The sequence below is a fragment of the Alosa pseudoharengus genome, unplaced genomic scaffold, assembly GCF_046254945.1.
Source record: "Alosa pseudoharengus isolate Yale_2024_CS ecotype anadromous, Long Island Sound unplaced genomic scaffold, YU_APseudo_1.1 YU_APseudo_1.1_scf_17, whole genome shotgun sequence".
NCBI lineage: Eukaryota > Metazoa > Chordata > Actinopteri > Clupeiformes > Clupeidae > Alosa > Alosa pseudoharengus.
In genome coordinates, this window is record NW_027468640.1 from 32,471,678 (window position 1) to 32,479,177 (window position 7,500).

General features: G+C 46.3%; 19 non-coding genes across 19 annotated transcripts; all 19 read right to left on the reverse strand.

The window, feature by feature from the left end:
• Nucleotides 1-57: 57 nt before the first annotated feature.
• Nucleotides 58-139, reverse strand: trnas-cga (transfer RNA serine (anticodon CGA)). The gene has a single exon. It is a non-coding gene; the product is annotated as a tRNA-Ser (tRNA).
• A 245-nt stretch (nt 140-384) lies between these two features.
• Nucleotides 385-466, reverse strand: trnal-uaa (transfer RNA leucine (anticodon UAA)). The gene has a single exon. It is a non-coding gene; the product is annotated as a tRNA-Leu (tRNA).
• Nucleotides 467-827: 361 nt separating this feature from the next.
• Nucleotides 828-909, reverse strand: trnas-uga (transfer RNA serine (anticodon UGA)). Its single transcript has one exon. It is a non-coding gene; the product is annotated as a tRNA-Ser (tRNA).
• A 383-nt stretch (nt 910-1,292) lies between these two features.
• Nucleotides 1,293-1,374, reverse strand: trnas-cga (transfer RNA serine (anticodon CGA)). The gene has a single exon. It is a non-coding gene; the product is annotated as a tRNA-Ser (tRNA).
• A 245-nt stretch (nt 1,375-1,619) lies between these two features.
• trnas-uga (transfer RNA serine (anticodon UGA)) lies at nt 1,620-1,701 on the reverse strand. Its single transcript has one exon. It is a non-coding gene; the product is annotated as a tRNA-Ser (tRNA).
• Nucleotides 1,702-1,956: 255 nt separating this feature from the next.
• trnas-cga (transfer RNA serine (anticodon CGA)) lies at nt 1,957-2,040 on the reverse strand. The gene has a single exon. It is a non-coding gene; the product is annotated as a tRNA-Ser (tRNA).
• A 361-nt stretch (nt 2,041-2,401) lies between these two features.
• On the reverse strand, nt 2,402-2,483 carry trnas-uga (transfer RNA serine (anticodon UGA)). The gene has a single exon. It is a non-coding gene; the product is annotated as a tRNA-Ser (tRNA).
• Nucleotides 2,484-2,866: 383 nt separating this feature from the next.
• Nucleotides 2,867-2,948, reverse strand: trnas-cga (transfer RNA serine (anticodon CGA)). Its single transcript has one exon. It is a non-coding gene; the product is annotated as a tRNA-Ser (tRNA).
• A 245-nt stretch (nt 2,949-3,193) lies between these two features.
• On the reverse strand, nt 3,194-3,275 carry trnas-uga (transfer RNA serine (anticodon UGA)). Its single transcript has one exon. It is a non-coding gene; the product is annotated as a tRNA-Ser (tRNA).
• Nucleotides 3,276-3,655: 380 nt separating this feature from the next.
• trnas-uga (transfer RNA serine (anticodon UGA)) lies at nt 3,656-3,737 on the reverse strand. Its single transcript has one exon. It is a non-coding gene; the product is annotated as a tRNA-Ser (tRNA).
• A 257-nt stretch (nt 3,738-3,994) lies between these two features.
• Nucleotides 3,995-4,076, reverse strand: trnas-cga (transfer RNA serine (anticodon CGA)). The gene has a single exon. It is a non-coding gene; the product is annotated as a tRNA-Ser (tRNA).
• Nucleotides 4,077-4,437: 361 nt separating this feature from the next.
• Nucleotides 4,438-4,519, reverse strand: trnas-uga (transfer RNA serine (anticodon UGA)). The gene has a single exon. It is a non-coding gene; the product is annotated as a tRNA-Ser (tRNA).
• A 383-nt stretch (nt 4,520-4,902) lies between these two features.
• On the reverse strand, nt 4,903-4,984 carry trnas-cga (transfer RNA serine (anticodon CGA)). The gene has a single exon. It is a non-coding gene; the product is annotated as a tRNA-Ser (tRNA).
• A 245-nt stretch (nt 4,985-5,229) lies between these two features.
• Nucleotides 5,230-5,311, reverse strand: trnas-uga (transfer RNA serine (anticodon UGA)). Its single transcript has one exon. It is a non-coding gene; the product is annotated as a tRNA-Ser (tRNA).
• Nucleotides 5,312-5,672: 361 nt separating this feature from the next.
• On the reverse strand, nt 5,673-5,754 carry trnas-uga (transfer RNA serine (anticodon UGA)). The gene has a single exon. It is a non-coding gene; the product is annotated as a tRNA-Ser (tRNA).
• A 383-nt stretch (nt 5,755-6,137) lies between these two features.
• trnas-cga (transfer RNA serine (anticodon CGA)) lies at nt 6,138-6,219 on the reverse strand. Its single transcript has one exon. It is a non-coding gene; the product is annotated as a tRNA-Ser (tRNA).
• Nucleotides 6,220-6,464: 245 nt separating this feature from the next.
• trnas-uga (transfer RNA serine (anticodon UGA)) lies at nt 6,465-6,546 on the reverse strand. Its single transcript has one exon. It is a non-coding gene; the product is annotated as a tRNA-Ser (tRNA).
• Nucleotides 6,547-6,801: 255 nt separating this feature from the next.
• Nucleotides 6,802-6,885, reverse strand: trnas-cga (transfer RNA serine (anticodon CGA)). Its single transcript has one exon. It is a non-coding gene; the product is annotated as a tRNA-Ser (tRNA).
• Nucleotides 6,886-7,246: 361 nt separating this feature from the next.
• On the reverse strand, nt 7,247-7,328 carry trnas-uga (transfer RNA serine (anticodon UGA)). Its single transcript has one exon. It is a non-coding gene; the product is annotated as a tRNA-Ser (tRNA).
• Nucleotides 7,329-7,500: the final 172 nt, after the last annotated feature.

Consider the following 7,500-nt stretch of genomic DNA (forward strand, 5'->3'; position numbering starts at 1 on the left):
TGCCAGTTTCTGTCTTGGGTATTAAACAGGTGGCAGGAGACCAACTAGTCAAATAAACGCTGCGAGCAGGGTTCGAACCTGCGCGGGGAAACCCCATTGGATTTCGAGTCCAACGCCTTAACATCTCGGCCATCGCAGCTTATTGCATTCAAGGGCGTCATGAAAAAAAAAAGACATGCAAACATGCTACCTGGTGGATGAGCCTAAATTCACACATGGTAAACGTAGGACCAACGGCATTACTGTGAGACACGCCATTACTTGTGCAGTTTGAAACGGGCACAGGTAAGAGGCCGGGTAGATGTGGTGGTAAATTTCACGGCTTGTTGTTTCGCCATATGAATCTAACCAGCCGCTCTTCATCCCATTTATAAGAAAGGACTGCGCTGCGAGCAGGGTTCGAACCTGCGCGGGGAGACCCCGTTGGGTTTTAAGTCCAACGCCTTAACCTCTCGGCCATCACAGCACGACTTGACTATATAAGGCAAACAATCGACAGAGAGGCAAACTACACATTCCAGCGAATGAGAGGGCAAGAAGATAAAACTCATCCAGTTTGCCTCCAGTGACACAAAGTCCTTTTTGCAAGTACAAATGAGAGAACTTTTCAGAGGGTTATACATACACGCTCGTGGGAAGCTTGGTTCACTTGGAACAACTGATAGAAATGGCCATCGCAATGGTAAATTTACATGAACAACATGCCACAGCTTCAGTTAGAGAAGACACTGCTATAAAGAATTGGCTGGACGGTATGTTTCAACTTCCTTTGCCAGTTTCTGTCTTGGGTATTAAACAGGTGGCAGGAGACCAACTAGTCAAAGTAACGCTGTGAGCAGGGTTCGAACCTGCGCGGGGAAATCCCATTGGATTTCAAGTCCAACACCTTAACCACTCGGCCATCACAGCTGCACATCAGTTGTATGGCTGTACGGGCAAAAATTGTCAGAGAGGCAAATTAAACATTCCAGGAAATGAAAGGGCAAGAATAGAAACTCATCCAGTTTGCCACCAGTGACCCAAAGTCCTTTTTGCAAATACAAATGAGAGAAGCACATGAAATGTGCAACTCTTCATAGGGGCATAAATACACGCTCGTGGGAAGCTTGGATCCCTTGGAACAACTGATAGACATGGCCATCGCAATGGTAAATTTACATTCACAACGTGCCACAGCTTCAGTTAGAGAAGACACTGCTATAAGGATTGGCTGGACGGTATGTTTCAACTTCCTTTGCCAGTTTCTGTCTTGGGTATTAAACAGGTGGCAGGAGACCAACTAGTCAAATAAACGCTGCGAGCAGGGTTCGAACCTGCGCGGGGAAACCCCATTGGATTTCGAGTCCAACGCCTTAACCTCTCGGCCATCGCAGCTTATTGCATTCAAGGGCGTCATGAAAAAAAAAAGACATGCAAACATGCTACCTGGTGGATGAGCCTAAATTCACACATGGTAAACGTAGGACCAACGGCATTACTGTGAGACACGCCATTACTTGTGCAGTTTGAAACGGGCACAGGTAAGAGGCCGGGTAGATGTGGTGGTAAATTTCACGGCTTGTTGTTTCGCCATATGAATCTAACCAGCCGCTCTTCATCCCATTTATAAGAAAGGACTGCGCTGTGAGCAGGGTTCGAACCTGCGCGGGGAGACCCCATTGGATTTCAAGTCCAACGCCTTAACCTCTCGGCCATCACAGCTTATTGCATTCGAGTGCGACATGAAAAAAAAGACATGCAAACATGCTACCTGGTGGATGGCAATCGGAGGGACAAGCCTAAATTCACACACAGCAAAAGTAGGACCACTGTCATTACTGAAAGACATTCCATTACTTTTGCAGTTTGAAACGGGGACATGTAAGAGGCCGTAAAGATGTGATGGAAAATTTCACACCTGTTATCTCGCCACAGGAATCAAGACGTCCGTGCTTAATCCCGTTTATAAGAAAGGACTGCGGTGCGAGCAGGGTTCGAACCTGCGCGGGGAAAATCCATTGGATTTCGAGTCCAATGCCTTAACCTCTCGGCCATCACAGCTCCAAGCCTTGACTGTACAGACAAAAATCAACAGAGAGGCAAACTACACACTCCAGCGAATGAGAAGGCAAGAATAGAAACTCATCCAGTTTGCCTCCAGTGACACAAAGTCCTTTTTGCAAGTACAAATGAGAGAACTTTTCAGAGGGTTATACATACACGCTCGTGGGAAGCTTGGTTCACTTGGAACAACTGATAGAAATGGCCATCGCAATGGTAAATTTACATGAACAACATGCCACAGCTTCAGTTAGAGAAGACACTGCTATAAAGAATTGGCTGGACGGTATGTTTCAACTTCCTTTGCCAGTTTCTGTCTTGGGTATTAAACAGGTGGCAGGAGACCAACTAGTCAAAGTAACGCTGTGAGCAGGGTTCGAACCTGGGCGGGGAAACCCCATTGGATTTCAAGTCCAACGCCTTAACCACTCGGCCATCACAGCTGCACATCAGGTGTATGGCTGTACGGGCAAAAATTGTCAGAGAGGCAAATTAAACATTCCAGGAAATGAAAGGGCAAGAATAGAAACTCATCCAGTTTGCCACCAGTGACCCAAAGTCCTTTTTGCAAATACAAATGAGAGAAGCACATGAAATGTGCAACTCTTCATAGGGGCATAAATACACGCTCGTGGGAAGCTTGGATCCCTTGGAACAACTGATAGACATGGCCATCGCAATGGTAAATTTACATTCACAACGTGCCACAGCTTCAGTTAGAGAAGACACTGCTATAAGGATTGGCTGGACGGTATGTTTCAACTTCCTTTGCCAGTTTCTGTCTTGGGTATTAAACAGGTGGCAGGAGACCAACTAATCAAATAAACGCTGCGAGCAGGGTTCGAACCTGCGCGGGGAAACCCCATTGGATTTCGAGTCCAACGCCTTAACATCTCGGCCATCGCAGCTTATTGCATTCAAGGGCGTCATGAAAAAAAAAAGACATGCAAACATGCTACCTGGTGGATGAGCCTAAATTCACACATGGTAAACGTAGGACCAACGGCATTACTGTGAGACACGCCATTACTTGTGCAGTTTGAAACGGGCACAGGTAAGAGGCCGGGTAGATGTGGTGGTAAATTTCACGGCTTGTTGTTTCGCCATATGAATCTAACCAGCCGCTCTTCATCCCATTTATAAGAAAGGACTGCGCTGTGAGCAGGGTTCGAACCTGCGCGGGGAGACCCCATTGGGTTTCAAGTCCAACGCCTTAACCTCTCGGCCATCACAGCACGACTTGACTATATAAGGCAAACAATCGACAGAGAGGCAAACTACACATTCCAGCGAATGAGAGGGCAAGAAGATAAAACTCATCCAGTTTGCCTCCAGTGACCCAAAGTCCTTTTTTCAAGTACAAATGAGAAAACTACATAAAATGTGTAACTTTTCATATGGGCATATACACGCTCGTGGGAAGCTTGGATCGATCCCTTGGAACAACTGATAGACATGGCCATCGCAATGGTAAATTTACATTCACAACGTGCCACAGCTTCAGTTAGAGAAGACACTGCTATAAAGAATTGGCTGGACGGTTTGTTTCAACTTCCTTTGCCTGTTTCTGTCTTGAGTATCAAACGGGTGGCAGGAGACCAACTAGCCAAAGTAACGCTGCGAGCAGGGTTCGAACCTGCGCGGGGAAACCCCATTGGATTTCAAGTCCAACGCCTTAACCTCTCAGCCATCACAGCTTATTGCATTCGAATGCGACATGAAAAAAAAGACATGCAAACATGCTACCTGGTGGATGGCAATCGGAGGGACAAGCCTAAATTCACACACAGCAAAAGTAGGACCACTGTCATTACTGAAAGACATTCCATTACTTTTGCAGATTGAAACGGGGACATGTAAGAGGCCGTAAAGATGTGATGGAAAATTTCACACCTGTTATCTCGCCACAGGAATCAAGACGTCCGTGCTTAATCCCGTTTATAAGAAAGGACTGCGCTGCGAGCAGGGTTCGAACCTGCGCGGGGAAACCCCATTGGATTTCGAGTCCAATGCCTTAACCTCTCGGTCATCACAGCTCCAAACCTTGACTGTACAGACAAAAATCAACAGAGAGGCAAACTACACACTCCAGCGAATGAGAAGGCAAGAATAGAAACTCATCCAGTTTGCCTCCAGTGACACAAAGTCCTTTTTGCAAGTACAAATGAGAGAACTTTTCAGAGGGTTATACATACACGCTCGTGGGAAGCTTGGTTCACTTGGAACAACTGATAGAAATGGCCATCGCAATGGTAAATTTACATGAACAACATGCCACAGCTTCAGTTAGAGAAGACACTGCTATAAAGAATTGGCTGGACGGTATGTTTCAACTTCCTTTGCCAGTTTCTGTCTTGGGTATTAAACAGGTGGCAGGAGACCAACTAGTCAAAGTAATGCTGTGAGCAGGGTTCGAACCTGCGCGGGGAAACCCCATTGGATTTCAAGTCCAACGCCTTAACCACTCGGCCATCACAGCTGCACATCAGGTGTATGGCTGTACGGGCAAAAATTGTCAGAGAGGCAAATTAAACATTCCAGGAAATGAAAGGGCAAGAATAGAAACTCATCCAGTTTGCCACCAGTGACCCAAAGTCCTTTTTGCAAATACAAATGAGAGAAGCACATGAAATGTGCAACTCTTCATAGGGGCATAAATACACGCTCGTGGGAAGCTTGGATCCCTTGGAACAACTGATAGACATGGCCATCGCAATGGTAAATTTACATTCACAACGTGCCACAGCTTCAGTTAGAGAAGACACTGCTATAAGGATTGGCTGGACGGTATGTTTCAACTTCCTTTGCCAGTTTCTGTCTTGGGTATTAAACAGGTGGCAGGAGACCAACTAGTCAAATAAACGCTGCGAGCAGGGTTCGAACCTGCGCGGGGAAACCCCATTGGATTTCGAGTCCAACGCCTTAACATCTCGGCCATCGCAGCTTATTGCATTCAAGGGCGTCATGAAAAAAAAAAGACATGCAAACATGCTACCTGGTGGATGAGCCTAAATTCACACATGGTAAACGTAGGACCAACGGCATTACTGTGAGACACGCCATTACTTGTGCAGTTTGAAACGGGCACAGGTAAGAGGCCGGGTAGATGTGGTGGTAAATTTCACGGCTTGTTGTTTCGCCATATGAATCTAACCAGCCGCTCTTCATCCCATTTATAAGAAAGGACTGCGCTGTGAGCAGGGTTCGAACCTGCGCGGGGAGACCCCATTGGGTTTCAAGTCCAACGCCTTAACCTCTCGGCCATCACAGCACGACTTGACTATATAAGGCAAACAATCGACAGAGAGGCAAACTACACATTCCAGCGAATGAGAGGGCAAGAAGATAAAACTCATCCAGTTTGCCTCCAGTGACACAAAGTCCTTTTTGCAAGTACAAATGAGAGAACTTTTCAGAGGGTTATACATACACGCTCGTGGGAAGCTTGGTTCACTTGGAACAACTGATAGAAATGGCCATCGCAATGGTAAATTTACATGAACAACATGCCACAGCTTCAGTTAGAGAAGACACTGCTATAAAGAATTGGCTGGACGGTATGTTTCAACTTCCTTTGCCAGTTTCTGTCTTGGGTATTAAACAGGTGGCAGGAGACCAACTAGTCAAAGTAACGCTGTGAGCAGGGTTCGAACCTGCGCGGGGAAATCCCATTGGATTTCAAGTCCAACACCTTAACCACTCGGCCATCACAGCTGCACATCAGTTGTATGGCTGTACGGGCAAAAATTGTCAGAGAGGCAAATTAAACATTCCAGGAAATGAAAGGGCAAGAATAGAAACTCATCCAGTTTGCCACCAGTGACCCAAAGTCCTTTTTGCAAATACAAATGAGAGAAGCACATGAAATGTGCAACTCTTCATAGGGGCATAAATACACGCTCGTGGGAAGCTTGGATCCCTTGGAACAACTGATAGACATGGCCATCGCAATGGTAAATTTACATTCACAACGTGCCACAGCTTCAGTTAGAGAAGACACTGCTATAAGGATTGGCTGGACGGTATGTTTCAACTTCCTTTGCCAGTTTCTGTCTTGGGTATTAAACAGGTGGCAGGAGACCAACTAGTCAAATAAACGCTGCGAGCAGGGTTCGAACCTGCGCGGGGAAACCCCATTGGATTTCGAGTCCAACGCCTTAACCTCTCGGCCATCGCAGCTTATTGCATTCAAGGGCGTCATGAAAAAAAAAAGACATGCAAACATGCTACCTGGTGGATGAGCCTAAATTCACACATGGTAAACGTAGGACCAACGGCATTACTGTGAGACACGCCATTACTTGTGCAGTTTGAAACGGGCACAGGTAAGAGGCCGGGTAGATGTGGTGGTAAATTTCACGGCTTGTTGTTTCGCCATATGAATCTAACCAGCCGCTCTTCATCCCATTTATAAGAAAGGACTGCGCTGTGAGCAGGGTTCGAACCTGCGCGGGGAGACCCCATTGGATTTCAAGTCCAACGCCTTAACCTCTCGGCCATCACAGCTTATTGCATTCGAGTGCGACATGAAAAAAAAGACATGCAAACATGCTACCTGGTGGATGGCAATCGGAGGGACAAGCCTAAATTCACACACAGCAAAAGTAGGACCACTGTCATTACTGAAAGACATTCCATTACTTTTGCAGTTTGAAACGGGGACATGTAAGAGGCCGTAAAGATGTGATGGAAAATTTCACACCTGTTATCTCGCCACAGGAATCAAGACGTCCGTGCTTAATCCCGTTTATAAGAAAGGACTGCGGTGCGAGCAGTGTTCGAACCTGCGCGGGGAAAATCCATTGGATTTCGAGTCCAATGCCTTAACCTCTCGGCCATCACAGCTCCAAGCCTTGACTGTACAGACAAAAATCAACAGAGAGGCAAACTACACACTCCAGCGAATGAGAAGGCAAGAATAGAAACTCATCCAGTTTGCCTCCAGTGACACAAAGTCCTTTTTGCAAGTACAAATGAGAGAACTTTTCAGAGGGTTATACATACACGCTCGTGGGAAGCTTGGTTCACTTGGAACAACTGATAGAAATGGCCATCGCAATGGTAAATTTACATGAACAACATGCCACAGCTTCAGTTAGAGAAGACACTGCTATAAAGAATTGGCTGGACGGTATGTTTCAACTTCCTTTGCCAGTTTCTGTCTTGGGTATTAAACAGGTGGCAGGAGACCAACTAGTCAAAGTAACGCTGTGAGCAGGGTTCGAACCTGCGCGGGGAAACCCCATTGGATTTCAAGTCCAACGCCTTAACCACTCGGCCATCACAGCTGCACATCAGGTGTATGGCTGTACGGGCAAAAATTGTCAGAGAGGCAAATTAAACATTCCAGGAAATGAAAGGGCAAGAATAGAAACTCATCCAGTTTGCCACCAGTGACCCAAAGTCCTTTTTGCAAATACAAATGAGAGAAGCACATGAAATGTGCAACTCTTCATAGGG